At 36.0% G+C, this 23,058-nt stretch overlaps 1 non-coding gene across 1 annotated transcript; it reads left to right on the top strand.

Moving 5' to 3' along the window:
• Positions 1-21,299: 21,299 nt before the first annotated feature.
• LOC121212888 (small nucleolar RNA R71) lies at positions 21,300-21,407 on the top strand. Its single transcript, XR_005908262.1, has one exon. It is a non-coding gene; the product is annotated as a small nucleolar RNA R71 (small nucleolar RNA).
• The last annotated feature ends 1,651 nt before the right edge of the window (positions 21,408-23,058 follow it).

Below are 23,058 nucleotides of genomic sequence, written 5' to 3'. Positions count from 1 at the left end.
TGTCTTAACTGTGTGATCTTAGGAGGGTTACTGATTTGCATACATAGCCACAAGGCGCACCCGTGTGCCCTAGCCATGTGGCACAATGCAGGCTTGGTTTAAGCCAAATTGCCACCCATTTTTGGGTCATTTCTACAAGAAACATTAAACAACATTTATACCAAAATTTTCAGCCAATTCCATGCTCAAAACATGCTTTACTATAACTAAATCATCATCTTTCAATAACTTATTCGAATCCATACCAAAACTAAGCATAAACATATCATTTGCTAGCCAACTCTCATAGCATAACATATATACATATCAAAACTTAAATACATAGACATTCCGGCCTATACATGTCATACTTAAAATATTTACACTTTCAAAAGTACCAAAATGAGTTCGATAGTGTGGTGACAATCCTCAACTATCCCCGAGCCTTCAATAGCTACGATAACTATAAAACAGACAGGAATCACATAGAGTAAGCTACAAAGAGCTTACTAAGCCAAATACAATTGGTTTAACTATTAAATCATATAAAGTACAAATCAACAGCAAGAATTCATAACCATTTCACAGAATAGTTCATGAGCCTAACCATGCTCATTTGCTTGTATACATGTCATATTTCATTTCCATGATTTCATACATACTTTGCACTCATTATTTCACAGAAACAAAGTCTTTCATATTCAGAAATTTAGTACGATACAAACTTACCTGTATAGATTATACATTTCATATCTTCATTCCCATATCTCATATTCTATCATCAGACGGTTCAGAAACGATACAGACACTCATAAACAGGTACAATGCCGACATCCCAGACGTGGTCTTACATGTAATTCAGTATCGATGCCTCTGTCCCAGACAGGGTCTTACACGAAATCAAATACAATGCCTATGTCCCAGACATGGTCTTACACGTAAATCTCAAATCGAGGCCTATGTCCCAGAGAGGGTCTTACACGATATCTCAGATTAATGTCAACTTTCTTTTAGAAACATATAGAGCATTTCAGATACTAGCAAAATATCGGAGTTTACTCGAAATTTATTCATCAGGCTCTCAAGGTCGTCCAATACAGATTAAAATTTGTATGCGCAGAATTTAGTCAATTTAACATGGTATTGTAATTTGACTTACCTTGTACGAATTTCGAATGGAAACGAGTCGACTATTCAACTATTTTAGACTTCCCTCGATCTAAGTCTGATTTTCTTTGTTCTTGATCTATTACAATTAAATTCAACCATTCAATCATTCATTTCATTCAAAATAATCCATGAATATACATATTTAGAGCACTTTGTATTATAACCCATACATTTTCACACTTTGACAATTTAGTCCATTTTTCATAAAATCACAAATATGCAAAATTCACCAAGACTATAGCTTGGCCGAATATACATAGCTTCCATACAAGCCCAAATAACATATTTAATTCACAATTTAGCCTTCCAAAACCTGATTTTCACAAATTAGCCCAAATAGCTCTATTCCATAAAAAATTCAAGAACAAAACATGATAATCTCACATATATCTTTCATAATCCATATAAAAACATTACAAAGCTCATATAATCATCAATGGAACATTTCATAATCTTCAACAGAAATAGAAATTCAAACATGGGTTTTGAAGAACACGAAGCAACGATCACAGAAATGTAGGAATTACCAAAAACAGACAAAAAATCATACCTTAATCAAGGATTAAGCTAGCCAAAACCTAAAATGGTTTTCTTCTCTTTATTTTTTTTTTTGATTTTTGGTTCTCATATGTGTTTTATGAACACATGCATGAAATTTGTTTTCTTTAATTCATGTTAAAGCATGAATTACTATTATATCCATCATTAATAAACTTGTCTATTTCATAAAACAAAGTCATTTATGACCACTCATAAATTTAATGGAGTAATTGCCACATAAGGCCATAATAATCCAAAGCCATGCCAATTAAACACATTGAATAAATGGCATGCAAATTTTATCATTTACACAATTAAATCTTTTTTTATAATTAAGCACAGAAACAAACAAATTAAATCACAGAAACTTCACAGATATAAATTCACATATCACAGACACAGAAAATAATATTAAAATATTTTCCAGAATCGGTTACGTGGTCTCGAAACCACTGTTCCAACTAGGGTTAAAACCTTACTGTTACAGGAGACTTTAAAGAATAAACTGTACTTATTTGCTAGACCAAAAATTCTAAAAATTTTATAGTAAGAAGATATGTGAGTCTAGTTTTAGGGAAAGTTTGCGGATCTTAATTTAGAGTTCCGTAGCTCATGATATATATAATTTAGTGATTGTGACTCGAGTAGACAGCTTGAGATGAGCAAGAGTAAATAGTAGAATTTTGTGCAATTATGATTGTATTAACTTGTGAACATGCTGTGAGAATTGTTAAAGACATGTTAATAAATTACTTATTATTTTCATATGGACTCACTAAGCTATATAGCTTACCCCTTTCCTTTCCTTTCTCTCATAGTGTCACAGATGCTAGCTCGTGTTGGAGATTGTTGGAGATTCTGTCACACTATCCAGCTATTGAAGGGTATAAATGATATCAACGAACTTTAAGTTTATGGCATGTATAGGGACTTATTTAATTCGATATGTGTCATTCAATTTGGCCAAATGTATTGGCTCATAATAGAAACATGATTTGTTTTGTATATGGCCAATTGATATGGCTCATATTGGTTATTGGGTTGTAAACCTATCCATATATGCATGCATGTGCTAAAAGGTTTCATAGGGTGTGGTCATGTGTGTCTGGTATGGATGAATTGTGAATGTGCCCTAGATTACTTGATGGTTTAAAAGTGACTAAATTGGTCTATGGATAGACCTTGGCATAAGTATGAAGTGTAAGAATGTCTTAACGATAATTGTGGCATGAAGTTGATAAGTTTAAACTAAGTAAAGTATGGTGCCTTATGCATGAATAAATCGATATGAAATTGCCTCGAAAGGTGTAGTTAAATTTATGTTTAAGTAAGTGCTAACGAAGGTGCCAAGTGGCTTGGTAAATAGCCATTTCCGTGGCCACATAGGCAGAGACACGACCTGTGTCTCATCCGTGTGGAGGACATGGTCTAGCACAAGGGCGTGTGACTTAGCCATGTGTCCCTATATCGTTGTTTACGTCATAAACCAAGGTTACATGGGCTAAGGACAGGGGCGTGTCCCAAGTGACAAGGGGATGTGTGACCACACAGCCTAACCCACACGGGCGTATGACTCTCCAAAACTAGAAAATTTTCTAAGTGTTGTAAAAAGTTTGTAAGTTCTCTGTTTAGTCCCAAACCACCCCCGATGTATGTTTTGGGCCTTGTGAGCCCATATAAGGGACATTATGAATATGAATGAATCTTTTTAATTTGAAAGAAATTTTTATGGCCCGGTTTTACATAGTTGTGTACGTTTAAGTCTGGTAATGCCTCGTACCCTGTCCCAGCCTCGAACTCGGGTAAGGGGTATTACATGTCACATGACCTAGCCGCACAGCCTTGTGGCCCCTATTTTCAATTTTTTCATGTTTTTCTTAAACTTTCTATTTTATTTCAAATTAGTCCTGAATTGCTTCTAAGTTTTTTTTAACGCCTCGAAGGCTCAATTTAGGGACAAAATGTATATGAATGAATGGTTTATAATATGATTAGCTATAAAATGTTATGATGTTGTATGATTTTTGGTTGATCGGTAATTCTCTATAACCCTAATTCGGCAAAAGATACGGGTTAGGGCTATTACAGACTCATTAGTTTAGTGGAAGATCGAGAGATCCTACTAGGGTAACAACTAGTTTATTGTATAGAAACTTGAAATAGGAATTAGTTATTATGACCAAAGCAAGCTAATCACCCATGTCTTCATTTGATTGAGTTTAGAAATTAGTTTTCTGAAGTCCTTTTTATTTATGTAGTTTTGAATTCTTTATTTTGAAAAACCCCAAAAATCATTCTTTTTTGTTTTATCAAATTATAATTTATTTAAACTACTAATTAATTCTATTTATGTTTAGGTTAACTTTGATTTAGTATTCACCTCCCTTGGGTACGATCCTTATTGTAAAACTATATTACAAACTAACCTTTATACTTGCGAACATCGCCTCAAATCTATATTTTTAGTTGCAGTATTCACACTCTTGATGTTAGTACATCCGGAGGCTATCAGTAAATGTTCTTATAGTGCCACTTATCATCAATTAAAACTTAGACAATAAATGAGCTAATATTTGCTTGTCACAAATTTGATATGTATGTAGAAAGATAGAAACAAAAAAGATATAAGAGTGAAATATGAAACTAAATTTATTCTTTTATTCATCGTTCAAATACATAGAAAATAGTTACATATTTACCATAATATGGGCACATTTCCCAACATTCTCCCACTTGTCGTACTGAAATAATGTGTCATGTTTCGTATTTCCATATCCTAGACGTGTTTGTTAAAACTCTGTAACACCCCAAACCTGGCCTAGACGTTATGACCGAATCTGGTGTGTCACATTAAAATGCTTTTTCGAAAAACTTTGTCCTATTAATATATCTCGCTTGAAAGAGAAGCCCTTTTGTGTAACTCTAAAGTTAACTTAATTATTTGTTAACCATTTTTGAACTAGCCTTACTTTTAAAAAACATGTTTGTTGCAGAAGCATTTCAACAATGTTGCGAAAACATTATGTTATGAAAACAGATATCATTTAGGAAAATCGTACTCTACTTTTAACAGAAATAAATCATAATAGTTAAAAACCCCCAAATTAAAAGCTAGAAAATTAGAGAAAAGGTCTTATTACATCAAAAACCCAAAAAGAAAGTAATTTAAGTAATGTAAAAGAAAATGCAAATATTTAAAGTTGTTTGTAGTGTGGCCACCTCCGAGTCCTCCCATACGTCAAGCCGCCTATTGAGGATTACTTGAAAAATTTAGGAGAGGGGGTGAGTTTACAAAAACTCAGTGTGCACAACCCTCATCGATCATAAAGTATGCGTCACATCAATTTGGGCCTAAGCCCATTACATTAATGGTGGCACTTGGGCCTTAGCCCATAGTAGCCTCAGTTGGGCTTGAGCCTATGTCATAATCAAAATCAGATTTTGCAATGCACAAATACCCAACCAACCTTACACTCCATATCCTGTCCAACCCTACACTCCTGTGGGATTTAATCGACCCACCAATCCCTACACTCCTGATGTTGCACCAGTTCGACATTAACCAATTTTGCAGCAGAGCTGCCAATCACATAATGGCTTTAAGCCGCCGGAGGATCCATAGTCGTCAAGCGACCATGCGACCCTAACAAATCATATACTTCCTCCAAATCAATGATCCCATCCCCCATGCAGCATAATATCACATGAATGCAAACATATCATAAATGGCATACAATAACAATCATATAACATGTAGGGGCATTTTAGTCATTTTTCCCTTCGGGGCATGATGATCATTTTACCTATTTTGGGGTTCCAGTTCAGATAATGACCTCTGCGAAGGTCTACAGTCGCTTCGAGCAACACAAATAGCCTAAATGATCATAACGGTGTATATGGGCCCAAGGCCTATTACTCGATCTAAGTGGGCCCACACATTCGTGTGGCCCATTTAGCCCAAATTCAGTTACGGCTTTGTGACCTACATAGCCAATTCCAATATTTATCACTTACTGTGGATTTATTCTATGTGAGACCCACAAGCCCATTGGGCCCACACGGCCCATTTCGGCCTATCGTGAACCATAACAGCACAAGTCCACGAAAACACTCTTGGTTGCCTTTACAGTCTATCACCCATGATTTGTGGGCTTGATTTACCACACGTGCGATCTAATGCCCATGTTGCACCAAATGCAAAAATTTTGGCACTTGAGCTTTCCGGCTTTTCAGCTTTTACTATTTTACAGTAAAAAGGGGAGTGATTACACACTTGCTACAAAATGTGCGCCTAGCCCAAGAGTTTCCCAAACCTACATTCCATCGCGATAACCCATTAGTTGATAAGAACTAGGGTTAATTCTAAAATTCCCAGTTAAAGATTACATTTGATACCTGTCTTAAACACAAGAGTGAATAACCCTGCTTAGAACCGTTGGCGAAAGATGGGTTCACTCTTCTAACCGAATAGCTGCACTGACCATAAAACTCATTAATAAATATACATGACATGAGACTAAGATATGGCTTATTGAAACTCAATCCAAGGAGAAGAGGAAATAGACAATCGGCCAACCCCTCCCCAAACCAGTCATGCACTTGTTGAACACCACAACAGTGAGTAGGATTACCTTGATCAAGTAAAGTGGAAGAGGTTCGACTGCCCAATTCTCACAAGCATCACCTTCACTCTTCAAGAGACTCTAGAACCCAAAAGAAACCCACGCCTAGGAGAAAAGAGGATAGGAATTGGCAAGATGAGAATAAACATTCGGCTCTTAAGTAGTGACAGAGTACTTACCGTCTTGTTAATAAAACAACACCAACCGTAACAAAAAAGGGATAGTGTAATCGGTCTCAATAGCCAGATGAACAGGAATGAACTTTGATGAACTCAAGAATTGAAAGGGGAGATGGCATAATCGGTCATGTGAAAAGAAGAGAGGGAAATAAGTGAAGAGAAGATAAGAGCAATTTGTAATAGAGTAAGAAGTTGTCAAAAGAACTGAGAGGTAGTAAGCCAGGTCTTTCAGTCAAAAAGGAAAACCAAAAGAATTTTAGAGAAAAAAAACCAATTCAGGAATAGACCAAAACAAGCAAAAACCCGAAGGAAACAGTATTTCGACACCAACGAATGAAAGAAAAGAACGAAAATGCTAGAGTCAATAATCAAAAGTGAGTAGAAATGAATCACTAGCCTTTAGCTGAATTTTTGAGTACCTAAAGTTCAAATTCGGCACAACTCTTCCACTCCATTCAAATCCCACTTTCCCCCCTAAAATCTCTCTCTAAAAATCCTTCATTATCTCCTCCTTGATTTACTCCACCCTTCTCTCTTAGACCAATTCAAATTCTACCTTGCAGAGTTTCAGTCGGCTTCTGCTTCCCACATGGCAAGAGAGCAAAATAAATACTCTTCTTACCTTGCCATGACTTGAACCTTAGACCTCAAGAGAACTCCACACGCCACTTACCACTGTACCACCAGTTCATTTTGTGACACATTTTACCCACAAATATTTTTAAGGCCTACCAGCTAAAGTCAAGGTTCACTTAAGGGGAAAATCTAAAATTTTTGCAAAAGCCTAGACTTGAACTCAAGCTTATCCAATACTACCAAACGCACCCAAGTCACTTAGCCATCACAGAAAACATATAATTTGTGTCACTTTCTCACTTAACTAAAGTATTTATGAGCAGTCTCCTAACCGCTCCCATGCATAAGGCCCAATAATTCTAGGCCCAAAATTCAGGGAGTTACAAACTCCTAGTTACAAGAGTCTTAGTAAACCGAATCGTAAGGTTATTTCCAGAATTTATTTCATCATATCTACTATTCCTCCAGCTACTACCTCTCGTATCAAGTGATACTTTCGATCAATGTGTTTGGTCCTTTTGTGACTTACAGTGTTGTAGCTTTTTCCATACCAGGAATGTCTTTAAGATCAATTAAGAACTTTCAAAGCCATTTCACTTCTTTCATTGTCTTAGAGGCAACCACATACTCGGCCTCCATAGTAAAGTCATTAGTGCAAGTTTGTTTTACACTTCTCTATACTATGGCTCTATTGCTTAGGACGAATACACTTCCTGATGTCAATTTCCTCAGATCGTTATAGGTTTGGAAGTCCGAGTCAGTGTATCTAGTAGGAGTAAGGTTCTACCCAGAATAAACAAGTATATAATCCTGGTTCTTTCAAGATACCTTTATATATGCTTTACAGCCTGTCAATGCCTAAGAACAGGATTCACCTAATATCGACTAACCGTTCCCACTTCAAAACAGATATCTGGACGTGTGTAGAAAATTGCATACATAAGACATCCAACTGCTGAAGCGTATGAAAACTTATTATATGCTCTCTTTCTTCCACTGTCTTAGGATAATCATCTAAAGAAAGATGAAAGCCCAATGCAGTCAGTTGAGTATCTAGCTTCACATCGATCATTGTAAACTGTTCTAGTACCTTATCAATGTACGAAGCTTGTAATAAAGATATCATTTTATTCTTTCGATCCCTAAGGATTCAAATTCCAGGAATATAACTAGCTTCACCCATGTCCTTCATGCTAAACTATTGAATTAACACTAGTTTAATCGATGACAATTCTCTTACATCATTTTTGATAAGTAAAATATCATTGACATATAGAATGAGGAAGACCACCTATTTTCCTTTATATGCTTATAAACACAAGATTCATCAATCTTTTTCTCAAACCTAAAAGTCTTGATCATTTGATCAAATCTTTTATTCTATGAGTGGGACACCTGTTTAAGCCCATATATGGATCTTAGTACTTTGCAAACTTTTTGCTCTTTTCCCTTGACAACATCGCTAGTGGGTTGAGCCATGTAAACGATCTTATCAAGATAGTTATTTAAGAATGTTGTATTGACATCCATTTTTCAGATCTCATAATCGAGAAAGGCCGCAATGGATAAGAGTATGAGGATAGAATTGAGCATGGCTACTGGAGAGAAGGTCTCATCATAATCGATACCTTCTCTCTGTATGTAACCTTTTCCTACAAGTTTGGCTTTATGTGTTTCTACTTTTTCTTTTGCATTTCTCCTTTTTTTTTTTGTAGATCCACTTACACCCTATGGGTTTAATCTTAACCAATAAGTCTACAAGTTCCCACATCGTATTGGATTTCAGAGAATCCATCTTGGCATCTATGACCTATTCCTAGAGCTTGGAATCAACATCCTGTATAGCCTCTTCGTAAGTGGATCATTATCCTCATAAGTGGCTTCCATATTATAAATACTACCATTATAGATGAAAAAGTTTGATTTCTTAGAAACTCTCTCACTATGATGGATTCTCATATTTTGTTGATTGTTTGCAGGTCTTTGACTACATGCCTTGACATGTGTGCACCAAGATTGAGAATCAACAGTAAAATGACAATCATATAAGAATTACCATGTGCGGTATCCACAAGTGTGACAAATCAATTGTAATATTTGTAGTGTTACAATTGAACACTAGAGGATTCCAAGGATCAAACCCAAATAAGTTGGTCATTAAGTGAATTCTAGCTATAAACATGCAATTAAAGAGTTTAAACAAGTACTTGCTAAATGCTATAGTACAACAAACCATAATCAAAGTTGATGAAAACTAATTAATTACTTAAAAACAGAAAATGACTAAATTGTCAAGAAAGTAAACTAAGCAACTATCAAATATGACTAAATATGATAACAGAGAGTGGTTTGTTGACTTCAATGTGGTTGGTTGACTTTCGAATTAGGGATCTAAATTGTGATTACTCCTAAATTGGCTTTATTTTACTTCTCGACCTTAACTTTACCAAATTAGACAAATTAGACTTCTTTATCTCTCGAACTTAACAACTAACCCGAGACTTATCAAATTGGTGGCCAATAAGATCTCCTCTTAGTCTTACTTATCTTGATTTCCCTTGAGGGCGTCAATCCTAAGTTTTAAGTCTATTAAATTTAGTCTAGTTTTGCAATTTAGTCTCTGAGTCCAAAAATCACTTACCTAACATTTCCATTGACCACCTCCCAACGTACCAATGTTAGAAGTAAGAATAATGCAACTAAAGATGTGAATGAAGGCGGTGTTTTCAAGTATACAAATTGGGTTGTAATATGGTTTTTACAACAAAGTATGGAAGTACTCTAAGGATTGTACCCAATAGAGGCAAGACTAAACTAAGATTGACTTTTACACTAATAGGTCTAGATAGTAATTTAATTAAATTATAGTACAATTAATCCTAAAGTGATGAGAAATTCTATTTCATAAAAAGAATAAAAAGCTATTATGGAGATAAATTACAGATTCTATTTGTTTTAATGATGGAAGACTAAGTCGCTTCCGTTTTCATAATTAACTCCTATTTCGAGTTCTACTCAATCAACTAGTCATTAACCTAGTAGGGCCTCTCAGCCATCCACTAAACTTATGAGTCAGCAAGAATTACTTATCTCTTAATATTATAGTCCATACCAAATTAGGGTAAGGGTTTCACAGATAGGCAATACCGATTTCGGGTTTATTCCCACCTATATGACTTCTTAGGGTCATCAAGGCTAGGGTTTTAAGTTCTTCCTATTCCAACTAGGTGATCCACTAAGAAACCCTACATGGAGATTAATTAATCCCACATCCACTAGTTAATCTCCCTTACCAGGTTAGTTCCCCATGAATTTAACATATGCAAAGTAATTGATAGAACAGATAAACATTATGAATAAATCAAAAGCATAGATGAGAGAAATTTTGATATAATAATAAAGTAAGAATTGTAACCCATCGAGAGTTGAGTGATCTACAATCTGATCCCCATGAAGAACGAAATAAAAAACTAAAAGGAAAGATAAATTTAAATTACAGTTGGAAAGAAAATTTTAATTGATTAAAAAGCTAAGTAAAAACTATTTATAAAGTGTTCAGAACAATTCTATTTATAGGTTTACGGTTGGCCGTTGTTCCTTAACCTAATTCAACTGACCTTTTTTTGTTAAATATCATTAAGCGATGAAAACACCCTTGGCTCATTAATTGACCATGTCAGGTTGGTGTTGCGACACCTTTTAGCCTATATCACAACACTGAGGGTAGTTTGCTAGGTGGGGCTTTATTTTAGGGCTGTGTCACGACACCCTCTGGCTGTGTCATGACACCGAAGACAGACTGCTCCTTTTAGGTACTTTGTTCACTGTGTTGCAACATCCAAGCTCCGTATTGCAATATCATGGATAGTCCACTATCTTTGTTCCTTCAAATGGTGTCCTGCACACTCATTCAACATGTTAGTCTTCCTTTAGGCCTACATTGGCCCCTAAGGTCATATAAATAACTCAAATTGCTCTTTTTATTATCTTTATACTAAAGATGCAAACTAAACAAAAGTATAACTAATTTTTTGTCCTACAAGTTCATTAAGTACGAAAATAGTTTAATCTGCTACAATGAATTGCGATTGATAAAACTCCCCTACACTTAAGTCATTGTTTGTCCTTAAAAAAAGCATGAAGATAAAAAAAATAAGTAAATGATGACCCTTGAGCAAGTATGATACAAATATTAGTTTTGGAGTGAAGCAAATAGGAGTAATCGTAAATACACATAATTCTAGCATGATATGTAAATGAGTTACCACTATCAACCTCAAACACCTCAGTTCAGTATGTTAAAAAGTACATAAACAAAAAGATCATCAAATATATTAATCCTTCAACAAATTATATAGGGATTTTGATTAAACAGTAGAACATAGACAACTATTATTACGATCACCTAATATAATGTCCACTCACAAATAGATTTACCTAGGTGATAACAAGCTAATTTCGTATGTTTAATATACCTATTTTTGGTAAATTTTTTAAAAGAATGCTACTAAACTTGTGATTTCTTGCTTAAATTTTATCAGGGACGTAATTGAAGTGCCAAAGTTCAAAATCAAGCAAAATAGGGCTAAATTGGAACAAAAAGTAAGACAAGGGGTTGAGTTGAAATTTGTAACATTATTTTTGGGTTGATAAAAAAATATGATTTTTGACTTGATCAAATCCTATATTTATAATTTATTTTCTAAGTATAGATCTAATTTTCTGGGAATAACAATTTTACCGATTTCTATAGAGAGAGAATTACTTTCATTTTTAAAGTAAGAAAATTATTTCTGATTTTGTGTTTGATTCATGATTGTTCGAGCCTTCAATTGATGCGATTCGTGGTATGAGAATAGCGGAGAAGATTGTTGGTTGAAAGCCAAGAATATCTAGGATCCATCTCACATAAAGAACATGTACTTTTTGGGAATAATTTATTGCTATAAATATCACAAACTAATAGAAAACTATTTTAAACTATTTTTTTTCAAATAATTGGTATCATAGCTAGGTTGTGCTATGCTTATAGTATAAACTGATATCGAAATTTCTCTTTTCTTCATGTTTGGTAATTTTTTTATAAGCTGTGATATTCTTATAATTATTAGTAGGTTTTTTTTTATTATGCATGTGAATGAATGTATTTTACTATTTTATTATTTATACGATAAAGTTCCTTTTTTAAAGTTGTGATTCTTAGAAATTAAAGTAGTTGCAATTATTATTTTAATATTTTTCTAGGATATGTAATTAAATTGTGGACTATGATCTCCACATATGAATTATTTTATTTATTTATTTTAGAATAATCATGTGAGTTGGAAATAAACATAGGTATTATGTAATCGAATTTTTTGAAAAATCCCAGAGAACCAAAATACATCCAAGACTGATCAAAAGAATGCAAACCTGACCCAACCAACTGGAAAAAAAACCGATGGTGGTCCAACTGTGGAGGCTACCGGTGATATGAGGGTGGTGGATGTCAGTGGTGGCCAGCTATGGTCAATGGTTGTTGACAAAGATGGTCGACGATGACTCAACAGTGGTTTACAACGACCCTATGATGACAATAGCAATGTCAACCTTGGCAGTTACAGAAGTACATAGTAGCGATAAAAGTTCATCAACAAATCCCATTGGTGTTTTTCCAATCATTTGTGATTTTGGGGAAAAATCTTAGAAATTAAGATATTTGGCTTTCACCCAGAAGACCCAAAATATCCTTTGGGTAATAATTTTATTTTTTATTTTTTACATTCTAGTATGGAATCGTGGAAACTTTCACTAGTCATAGGTATTTAATTTTATGTTTTTTTGTGATAGCATTGTAATTACCCGAAAGTCAGTGGTTTTTGAAAATGTAGTTTTGAGACCCCGTTTCTATAAATCAAGCCCATAAATAGTTTTTATGAAATATTTACGGAGTTTATTATATAGGTGAATTGAATTCTGGATAGGTAATTTTGTCAAATTAGTGATTAATTAAGGTATAATGACTAAAAATTAAAAGTGGTAAAAATTCAATTGCTATAGTTTTTTAATTAAAAAATGAATCAAAGATTTTGTAACACCCCTAACCCATATCCGTCGCCAGATTATGGTCAAGAGGCATTACCGGACATATCGAAACATTTCACAGTCAACAGTCATACATGATCATATAATATTCAAATATCAACAATAAGTCCCTTTCTTAGGTCAACGAGACCTTAAACATGCATTAGAAAGAGGTTCGGACTAAACTGATCACATACAAATTTCTTCAAAACTAAACAATTTTTCTAAGTTACAGAGGTCATACGCCCGTGTGAACAGACCGTGTGCCTCACATGGCGTTAGACACGCCCGTGTGCCTAGGCCGTGGTGAAACAGAGCATACGTACTAACTTGTCAACAAGGCCACAAGACACGCCCGTGTGCCAGCCATGTGAAAATTAAAGAGGCTACTAACTTGGGTTACATGGAAAGTCATGTCTAGCCCGTGCTCAAAACTAACTTGACCACTTGACACACACCCGTGTGTGTGACTATGTGGTCTACCCAGGCTCATTTCGAAATGGCCCTCGAGTAACACGGCAGTGACACACGCCCGTGATCGTGATTTTGTGTGATAAGTTTTATAAATTTATAATGAATCGTTCTTGAAACTAACTATTATCACGATGTAGCGAAGTGTACCTATCAAACAGTAGTATAGTTTTAGAAAGATCGGATTGTCGAACCCAAAGGAACTAAAAGTACTAGTAATGACTGTCTTTTTATTATGTAGCCTAACAATAAGGGGCTTTGTTTTAACTAACTAATTAACTAAACTAAGAACTCACAGAAAATAGAATTGGGGGATTACTTTTGGAAAATGATTGAGTTAAGACAATACCTAAGGAAGAATCCACCTAGACTTCACTTGTTATTCTGACTCCGAATCGGACGATTTATTCATTTAACTTGTTCCGTAGAGATTCCTAAGATACATTATTATCCCTATTCAAGACTAATAACGTCTAATCCCTTGATTGAATAATTGAGACTTTTGTCTAATTAACACCCTAGGGTTGCATTAACTCGATCTATGGATCCCCTTATTAGGTTTCACCCTAATCTGGCAAAATCTTGTCACCCTATCTTTAGGGTGCAATCAACTCCGCTTAATTATGATAATTGTACTCTTAGACAGGGTCTATTCCTCCTCTGAATAAGAGCTTAACTTGAATCAATATCCTGGAATATCAAAACAAGAATTAAGAACAAGTCAAATATTTATCACACAATTCAGAAAATAACAACAAGAATCGTCTTAGGTTTCATTCTCCTTAGGTACTAAGGAGATTTAGTTCATAACTAAAAAGGTAAACATCTCAGAATAAAAATGAATACAAAACATAAAGAAAAACCTAAAACTCCTGAAGGAAAATTGAGGGGAGATATTCAGTCTTGATGATGAATCTGGCTTTTGAGATGGATCAATCAGCTTTACTTGAACAGTTCCCTGCTTCCTCCTCTGTGTCTCCCTTTTCCTCTTCCTTTAGGGTGCATTTATAGGCTTTAGAATGCCTAGAAGCCCTCAAAACTAGCCTTTTTCAAATTGGACTCAACTTGGGCTCGGCAGGGACACGCCCGTTTAACACCCCCGTGTGTGTTTACTTCAGGCTGTGCTCGAGCCTGTTAGAATGGCACGGGCATGTGTTCTACCCGTGGGAGTCATGCTTCGATTCTTAGGAAGTCCAAGCCATGTTCATTTCGTAAGTTGGCCCATTTTCTCCATTTTTGGCCTGTTTCTTGTTCCTTTCACTCTTCTATGTAAAACATGAAATTAAGGCATTAGGAGCATCAAATTCACCAACTCTAAAGAAAAATCATCCATAAAATGTGTTAAGCATGGGGTAAAAATATGTATAAATTACGGTTTATCAAATACACCCACACTTAAGCATTTGCTTATCCTCAAGCAAAATCCTCAACTCATAATCAAATTAAATTCTTCTCAACTTATAATCTTTATTGAAAATATCTCAAACTAATTCATGAGTAGTCGTACATTGAGAATTCAACTAAAAGAACATTAGAGCTTCAACATTCCAAGTTGAGTATTTAATCATGCAAAACTTAGGCATCTCCCCTTATCTAAGTGGTTACCTCGATTCGAAATCTTACGAAGTTTAGCATCCTTACTAAAGATTCACTCAAATCACTCAAAGTGTTTAAGGACAATGAAAGTAGCACTCATCAGTCAATATGAAAAGTTATTACCATAGGCTTGCATGAAAATCAAATCTCCACCACTATAAATTGAGATGATACATCAATTAAAAGGTCTTTAGAGGGTTGTAACGAGGCTTGGTTAAGGGGTGTGGTAACAAGCTAAAAGAAAAAGTTAGAATCGAGATTGAATTGAAAAATTACTTAACTAGAAATTTTTTTTAATAATTACTTGCATACAACAGAGCTTTTTCTTAGAATATGGAATTTAAGTACCTAAGCTCAAAAACAAAAGATTACTACTAATATATATACACTTTTTTTTTAAGAACAAGTCAAATAACATAGACTAGCTATTAAGACAAGACATAACTAAGAAATTTATTCAACTCAAATCTCAACAAAAATAGGGATCAAAGTAATTGAGGGGATTTCAACAATAATGGGTTAAGGGTTAATATTAAGAGTAATACAAGAAATGGCTTGTTAGCTCAATGGGGTTTACTAAGGGTTAATCGTGGAGGTAGGCTTTTCATGGCATGAGTGGGTTAATCCTAAGTGCCTCTATCATCTTGAAATATTAAATCAAATAGTGTGGTCTTGACATGCATAATCAAGCAAGTTCTAGAATAACAGTTCAATATTGACGCACTCATAATGAAAGTGAGCATGAAAGAATTAATAGATGCTCTTGAAGGCTCAAGATCTCACAAAAATTATGGCTTTTTGATGTTTAAACTTGTGAATTCCAATTAAAGATAATACTTAGACTTGGGGAAACAACCTAAAATTTTGAATTCTTAAAAATCAACTTATCATGCGTAATTCTCTAATGTCTTAAAGTTTAAATAATCAATGCATGAATGCCTATGTTTTCATTTAAGATATATCAATAAAAATCATAAATCAATCAAAATTTATCCTAAACATGATATGAGAGCTTTTCAAGAGAACAAGGCAATTATTCAGGGATTTTTCTGATAGTGAAATGAATACCCCCCACACTTAAGATGTACATTGACCTCAATGTACAAAGATCGATATATAGAAAAGAATATAAAAATAAGATAGGGAGAGAAGTGATACTTCTTGAGTGATTAATGAATTTCCTTGAACTGGAGATTTGGAGAATAATCGGTGTGAGGGTGGAGGAGGATACTCTGGTGGTGGTAGAGGTTCATTAGTCCATAAGTCCTGCGCCAAAAGAATATTATATCTGGTGGTAGCTATGGTCGTGGTCGAGCAGGACATGACAGTCGTGGAGAACCTTTCCCAGTGGAGTTTCAAGTTTCTAAGTAACGGTGAGCTTTGTAGCTCTTTATAACTGTGATAGAATCAGGAACTTTTTAGGGGTTATAAATAAGAATAATTACTATTAATGAAATAACCGAAATTGATAATTATAAAATAAAATTCTAAAATCTAATAAAAATAAAAGGTAGTTTTAACAAAAATTAAAAACATAAAATAACTAATAAATGTTTTTAAACATCTTCATCGCTGGATGGTTCGCGAGGTGGGAATGGCGATGAGATGTGGAGGTGCTAACAAATCTGCTGTAGAGTAGCATCAATGTTGTCAAATCATTGAAAACACTACTGCTTGAATCGAATGAGGCACTCAGAGATGTCAGCATATGAAGCCGCCGCATGAACTGGACGAGACGGTGGTGGTGGCTGAGACGGCGGGTCCTCGTGCTGTGGAGGGACATCATCAGTAATGTCATCAGGGTCCTCCTCCTCAGCAGATTGGCGAGACGATATTGAGGAGGGTAGGTTCCTCGGTGCTTTTCGATCATTCTCATGCTTAGCATGCTCAAGATGCCTTGTGGAGACATCCGGCCAATGAGGGTCAAGGATGATTCTTGGGCCGCGGTGTCGAGGAGCCCGAAGTGTCGTGCCAGTCATGTCACATAGGGCCCAATAGAGATTACCCCCTTCCTATGTCGTTCCGTCTGGTGTTGAATGGCTAGGGCAACGGAATAAGCAAGGTTGATGACGTGCCCGTGCGACATACACCATAGAAAGTAGGCCCGATGCCTTGGAGCGGCTAGGATTATAGGAGACAGCGCCTGGGGCCAAAGCGTGCCAGAACTTTGAGGGAGTATGATCGATGTGGTGATTGAGAGCGTGGAGTTCATTCTTTTCCAGGAACTCTTCCGTGTAAAGGCCCAGTGTGGTACCGAATTCTGGGACACTCAACTGGCAAATTAAATTGTCGAGGTGAAATTGGACTGTCCCCGGATCATCAAAACGGGTCATCACAGTCTAAAGATGAAATGTTGAGCATAATTCCATTGTGAGCTTGAGATACGTCGGCTCGATGATCCCAAAGAAAATCTCCCAAGGGTCCGTGGTTAGGAGGGCCCGAATCACATCAGCCAACTGAACTTGTTCTACTGTAGCCCAGTCGATGCAGCGGCCCAAAATTAAAGGTCGAGCCCAGAGTATTTGGAAAAGTTCTTCCTAGGGCCTAATGGGTAACTGTAGAAAAGGGTGACGAATTTTTGCGGTAGGACCGGAGGAAGATAACGCTCCCTTCCTTTTCTTTGAAGTAGGGACGACGGCCTTTTTACAATGTGAAGACGACATTGTATACCTGCAATATAAAAAAGAATAATAGTAGGTAAACAAATTTGAAAAGGAAAAACCCATGAGTTTGAACTAACAATTTCAGCCAAAACTACTAATACTAACCAAACTCAGCCAAAATAATCAATTTGATAGCATATTTTCGTGATATTAGCATGGTAATAGCATGGTAATGAGCATAGTAATGGCCTGGGTATGACAATAGAATGAGGCTTTCCTAACAACTCAATTCAACATGAAATGTATGATAAATAACCTAAGAATGAAAATTAAAATGATAGAATAATGAACAGAGTGAAAATAGTATTGGAAAAATGAAGATTCTTTTGATAATAAGCATTAGAAATAAGTAAAATAGAAGTGAAAAGAGTAAACAAATGCTAAGGAAGAGAGATTGGGTGTCAAAAATGGAGTGGGGAGTGGCACATGGGCGTGACAGGGAGGCCGCGTGGACTTGTAGCGGCTACGGTTAGGGATTTTGAGTGAAGAAGACAATGAGTAGTGCAGGGTATTTATAGATTTTGGGACACACGGCCAGGGAACACGCCCGTGTTCCCCAATTTTTGCCCGTGTGATTCACGAATTTTGAATTTGGGCACGTCTGACAATTTCCCCACACCCGTGTACCTTGGGCGTGTTAGCGTGCACACGGCCATGTCGCACGGTCATGCCTGTCTTCGTTTGCTTCTCCAATGCCCATGTATGTAGGCCTACGCCCGTGTTAATTTAACAAGTTCGACCACAAGTGCTAGACATGGGCGTGTCTCATACCCGTGCCGTTTTCTCAGGTTCAACAACGGTTTTGCAACATGGGCGTGTCAAACGCCCGTGTTGTTTTGGCAGGTTCGCCCGTGGCCATGCCGCACGGCCGTGGTGATTTATCGTAGCCCCTGTTTGGGGAAATCTTTGCCCTGTTTCTACACGGTCCTAAGCACATCCGTGTGCTTGGCTGTGTTTGTGTGGAAAACCTGTATTCAAGATCTCCGTTAGTAAGTTAGGTGTTAAATACTAAAATTTAAAGAAATTAATATTGTTAGTGCTCAGGTTGCCCCTCAAGAAGCACTTATTTAGAGTCTAAGCCCAACTTACCTCTCCATTGATTGGTCATGGTGGTTCGAGGAGTTTATACTCCTCATTCCTGCTATCGATCTTATCAAAACAAGGTTTTAGACGGGTGATGTTTACCATAAAAGTGTCGAACTTGGGATGACTTACCTCGACTGTAATGGGAAAATTCTAAGTATCGTAAGAGGGACTTCTTCATTCGGTTTGGTAGTGACAATGTGAGGATCTGCGGTATCTAATAAAACTTTATCTCCAACCTGAAGTTGATTTGGAAAGGTATTGAGCTCATTCTGGCGTAGTTTTGGTTTATCGTGTGTTCTCAGTTTAGGCGTCCACCATTCATCTAGCTTCTCGATTTGTAGCCTTCGTTCTTCATGAATAGGTCCTCTACTATTGCTTGAGAATGGATCATGTATTTCCTTCAAACTCATTTCTTGCAAAATAGGTTGCACCATATTGTCAGTTTTAGTAGAATGGTTTAGATGATCACCTTCAATTTCCGATGTGTTGCCTGAATTATGAGCTTGAGTGATTGTTTCGTCTCCCACACGAAGTGTGAGCTCACTTGTGCCAACATCAATAATCATTTTAGCAGTTGCTAAAAAGGGCCTTCATAAAATCAAAGGAGTGTTGCTATCCTCCTCTATGTTTAGAACAATGAAGTCAACGGGAAATATAAATTTATTGATTTTAACTAGCACATCTTCAATAATACCCCTAGGAAATCTTATAGTTTTATCTGCTAATTGAATGCTCATCTTAGTCTGTTTGGGTTTCCCAAGACCTAATTATTTGAACATTTTGTAGGGCATGACGTTAATACTAGCCCCTAAATCAGCTAATGCATTATTAACATCTAAACTACCAATTAAGTAAGGAATTGTGAAACTCCCTAGATCTTTTAATTTGTTGGGTAGCTTATTCTACAGAATAGCTGAGCAAACTGGGTTTAGCTCCACATGCAACGCCTCGTCCAACTTCCACTTATTTGCTAAAAGCTCCTTTAAAAATTTCATTGCGTTTGGCATTTGTGATAAAGCTTCAGTAAACGGGAAGTTAATGTGTAATTTTTTTAAGAGTTTAAGGAATTTATCAAATTATTCATCTAAGTGGTCTTTCCTTATCGCGTTGGGGTATGACACACGAGGTTTATATTCGACATTCACTGATTTGTTTTTATTATGACCTACCTCACCTTGACTTCTGCTCACCACAGTTTCTTGCCCCGGTTCTGGCTTAGGCTCAACGAATCCTTCTTCATCTTGAACATTAATTGCATTGAGTTGTTCCCTTGGGTTGGGTTCAGTATTACTTGGCAAGCTACCTTGTGGTCATTCGGAGATTAGTTTGGATAGCTGGCCTACCTGAGTTTCGAGCCCTTGGGTCGACGCTTGTTGATTTTTAAGTGCTGTCTCGAAATTCTAGAAATGAGTTTCTGACACCAAGATAAATTTAGATAGCATCTCTTCATGGTTCGGTTTCTTTTCCTGTTGATAGGGTGGTTGTTGAAAACCCAGAGGATTCTGTGGTCTTTGATTCCCTTAACCACCCTAGGAGAAATTTGGGTGGTTCGTAGCTGTCGTTAAACCGGGCAGAATACTTTATGAAATGAGCGGAGTAGCTGAAAATATAGCCAGAAAGGCTATTTCAATAGCGGCGTCAAAAATGCCTATAAAAACTCAATTCATTATTTCAGGATAGGAATATAGAACCAAAGGAAAGAAGTCTTGTCTTGGGAATAAAAAAACATTGCGAGTTTCCTTTTTTTTTGACAAACAATATTTCTTTTTTTCTTCGTCCTTTGTTACATTGAAAAAAGAGATTTCAAAAATGATTCAACCTCAGACCCATTTGAACGTAACAGATAACAGCGGGGCCCGAGAATTGATATGTATTCGAGTCATAGGAGCTAGTAATCGCCAATATGCTCATATTGGTAACAACCTACATTGTAAGTATTGCTATAAGGATTATTTTGAGATCAAGGATTATTAGCCATGTAATTTAATTGTTCATTCTCCATGCTGTGGCCATAGGATTGATATTCTAAATTGCTTGATCCACCTCTACTAACTTCACAGTGCATTATTGGATGAACTTGCGAAGAACCAAGTAAACCATCAATCTTTTTATTTAGAAGTTCTACCTAGTTTGACGGCATAGTAACCAAATTGACGTTATAAACGCCTACTGTTTTAGTTGGCTTAGTCCTCATGACTTGCCATTGATAGTTATTCAATGACATCTCTTCAATAAATTTGTAAGCCTCTTCAGGTGTTTTGTTATTGATAGTTCCCCCGGCTGCTGCATCAATCATCTGTCTTGTCGAGGGGTTCGCACCATTGTAGAATGTTTGAACTTGCAACCATAGAGGTAATCCATGGTGAGGACACCTTCACAGTAGGTCCTTGTATCTCTCCCTTGCATCGTAAAGAGTTTCTAAGTCTATCTGCTCAAACGAAGAGATATCATTACGTAATTTTGTTGTTTTAGTTGGCAAAAAATATTTTAATAAAAATTTTTCGGTCATTTGTTCCCAAGTAGTAATTAACCCTCATGGTAACAAATTCAACCACTGCTTAGCTTTGTTCCTCAATGAAAAAGGGAATAACCGAAGACGAATGGTATCGTCAGAAATGCCATTAATTTTAAATGTATCGCAAAATTCCAGGAAATTTGCCAAGTGAGTGTTTGGATCCTCATCCAACAAACCATCAAACTGAACAAATTACTATATCATTTGAATAGTGCTAGGTTTTAGTTCAAAATTATTTGCAGCAATAGCAGGTCTAACTATACTTGACTCAGTTCCTGTTAAAGTAGGTTTAGCATAATCATACATAGTGCGCGGAGCAGGATTTTGGTTAATAGCAATCGTAGAAGGTAGCAGATTTTCTTGGTTTTCAGCCATCTCCTCAATGGTGGTTGGAGTATCTTCCTCTTGCTCTTCTGTGCAACGTAAGGTTCGCCTTATTTCTCTTTGGTTTCTACGAGCTGCGCGATCAATTTCTTCGTCAAAAAGTAGTGGTCCTGACGGGTTTCTTCTAGTCATAAACTATAAAAACCTGCCAAGAGAAAGAAAAAGTAAATTAATAAATAATAATAATAAAATAAAATTAACTTGCAAGAAAAATAAATGGCTAAAGTAATAAAAATTAAGTGTTCCTAATATCTTAGTTCCCCGGCAACGGCGCTAAAAACTTGATCGTGATTTTGTGTGATAAGTTTTAGAAATTAATAATGAATCGTTCTTGAAAATAACTATTATCACGATGTAGCCAAGTATACCTATCGAACAGTAGTATAGTTTTAGCAAGACCGGATTGTCGAACCCAAAGGAACTAAAAGTACTAGTAATGACTGTCTTTTTTTTATCTAGCCTAAGAATAAGGGGTTTTGCTTTAACTAACTAATTAACTAAACTAAGAACTCACAGAAAATAGAATTGGGGGATTACTTTTAGAAAACGATTGAATTAAGACAATACCTAAGGAAGAATCCACCTAGACTTCACTTGTTATTCTGACTCCGAATCGGACTATTTATTCATTTAACTTGTTCCGTAGAGATCCCTAAGTTATGTTATTATCCCTATTCAAGACTAATAGCGTCTAATCCCTAGATTGAATAATTGAGACTTTTGTCCAATTAACACCCTAGGGTTGCATTAACTCGATCTATGGATCCCATTATTAGGTTTCACCCTAATCCGGCAAAATCTTGTCACCTTATCTTTAGGCGCGCAATCAACTCCACTTAATAATGACAATTGTACTCTTAGACAGGGTCTATTCCTCCTCTGAATAAGAGCTTAACTTGAATCAATATCTTGGAATACCAAAACAAGAATTAAGAACACATAATTAAGAACAAGTCAAATATTTATCATACAATTCAGAAAATAACAGCAAGATTCGCCTTAGGTTTCATTCTCCTTAGCTATTTAGGAGATTTAGTTCATAACTAAAAAGGTAAACATCTTAGAAGAATAATGAATACAAAACATAAAGAAAAAACCAAAACTCCTAAAGGGAAATTGAGGGGAGATCTTCAGTCTTGATGATGAATCCAACGTCTGAAATGGATCAATTGGCTTTACTTGAGAAGTTCCCTGCTTCCTCCTCTGTGTCTCCC

This window comes from Gossypium hirsutum, chromosome A13 (genome assembly GCF_007990345.1).
Source record: "Gossypium hirsutum isolate 1008001.06 chromosome A13, Gossypium_hirsutum_v2.1, whole genome shotgun sequence".
Lineage (NCBI taxonomy): Eukaryota > Viridiplantae > Streptophyta > Magnoliopsida > Malvales > Malvaceae > Gossypium > Gossypium hirsutum.
This window is presented reverse-complemented; position numbering and strand designations above follow the sequence as displayed.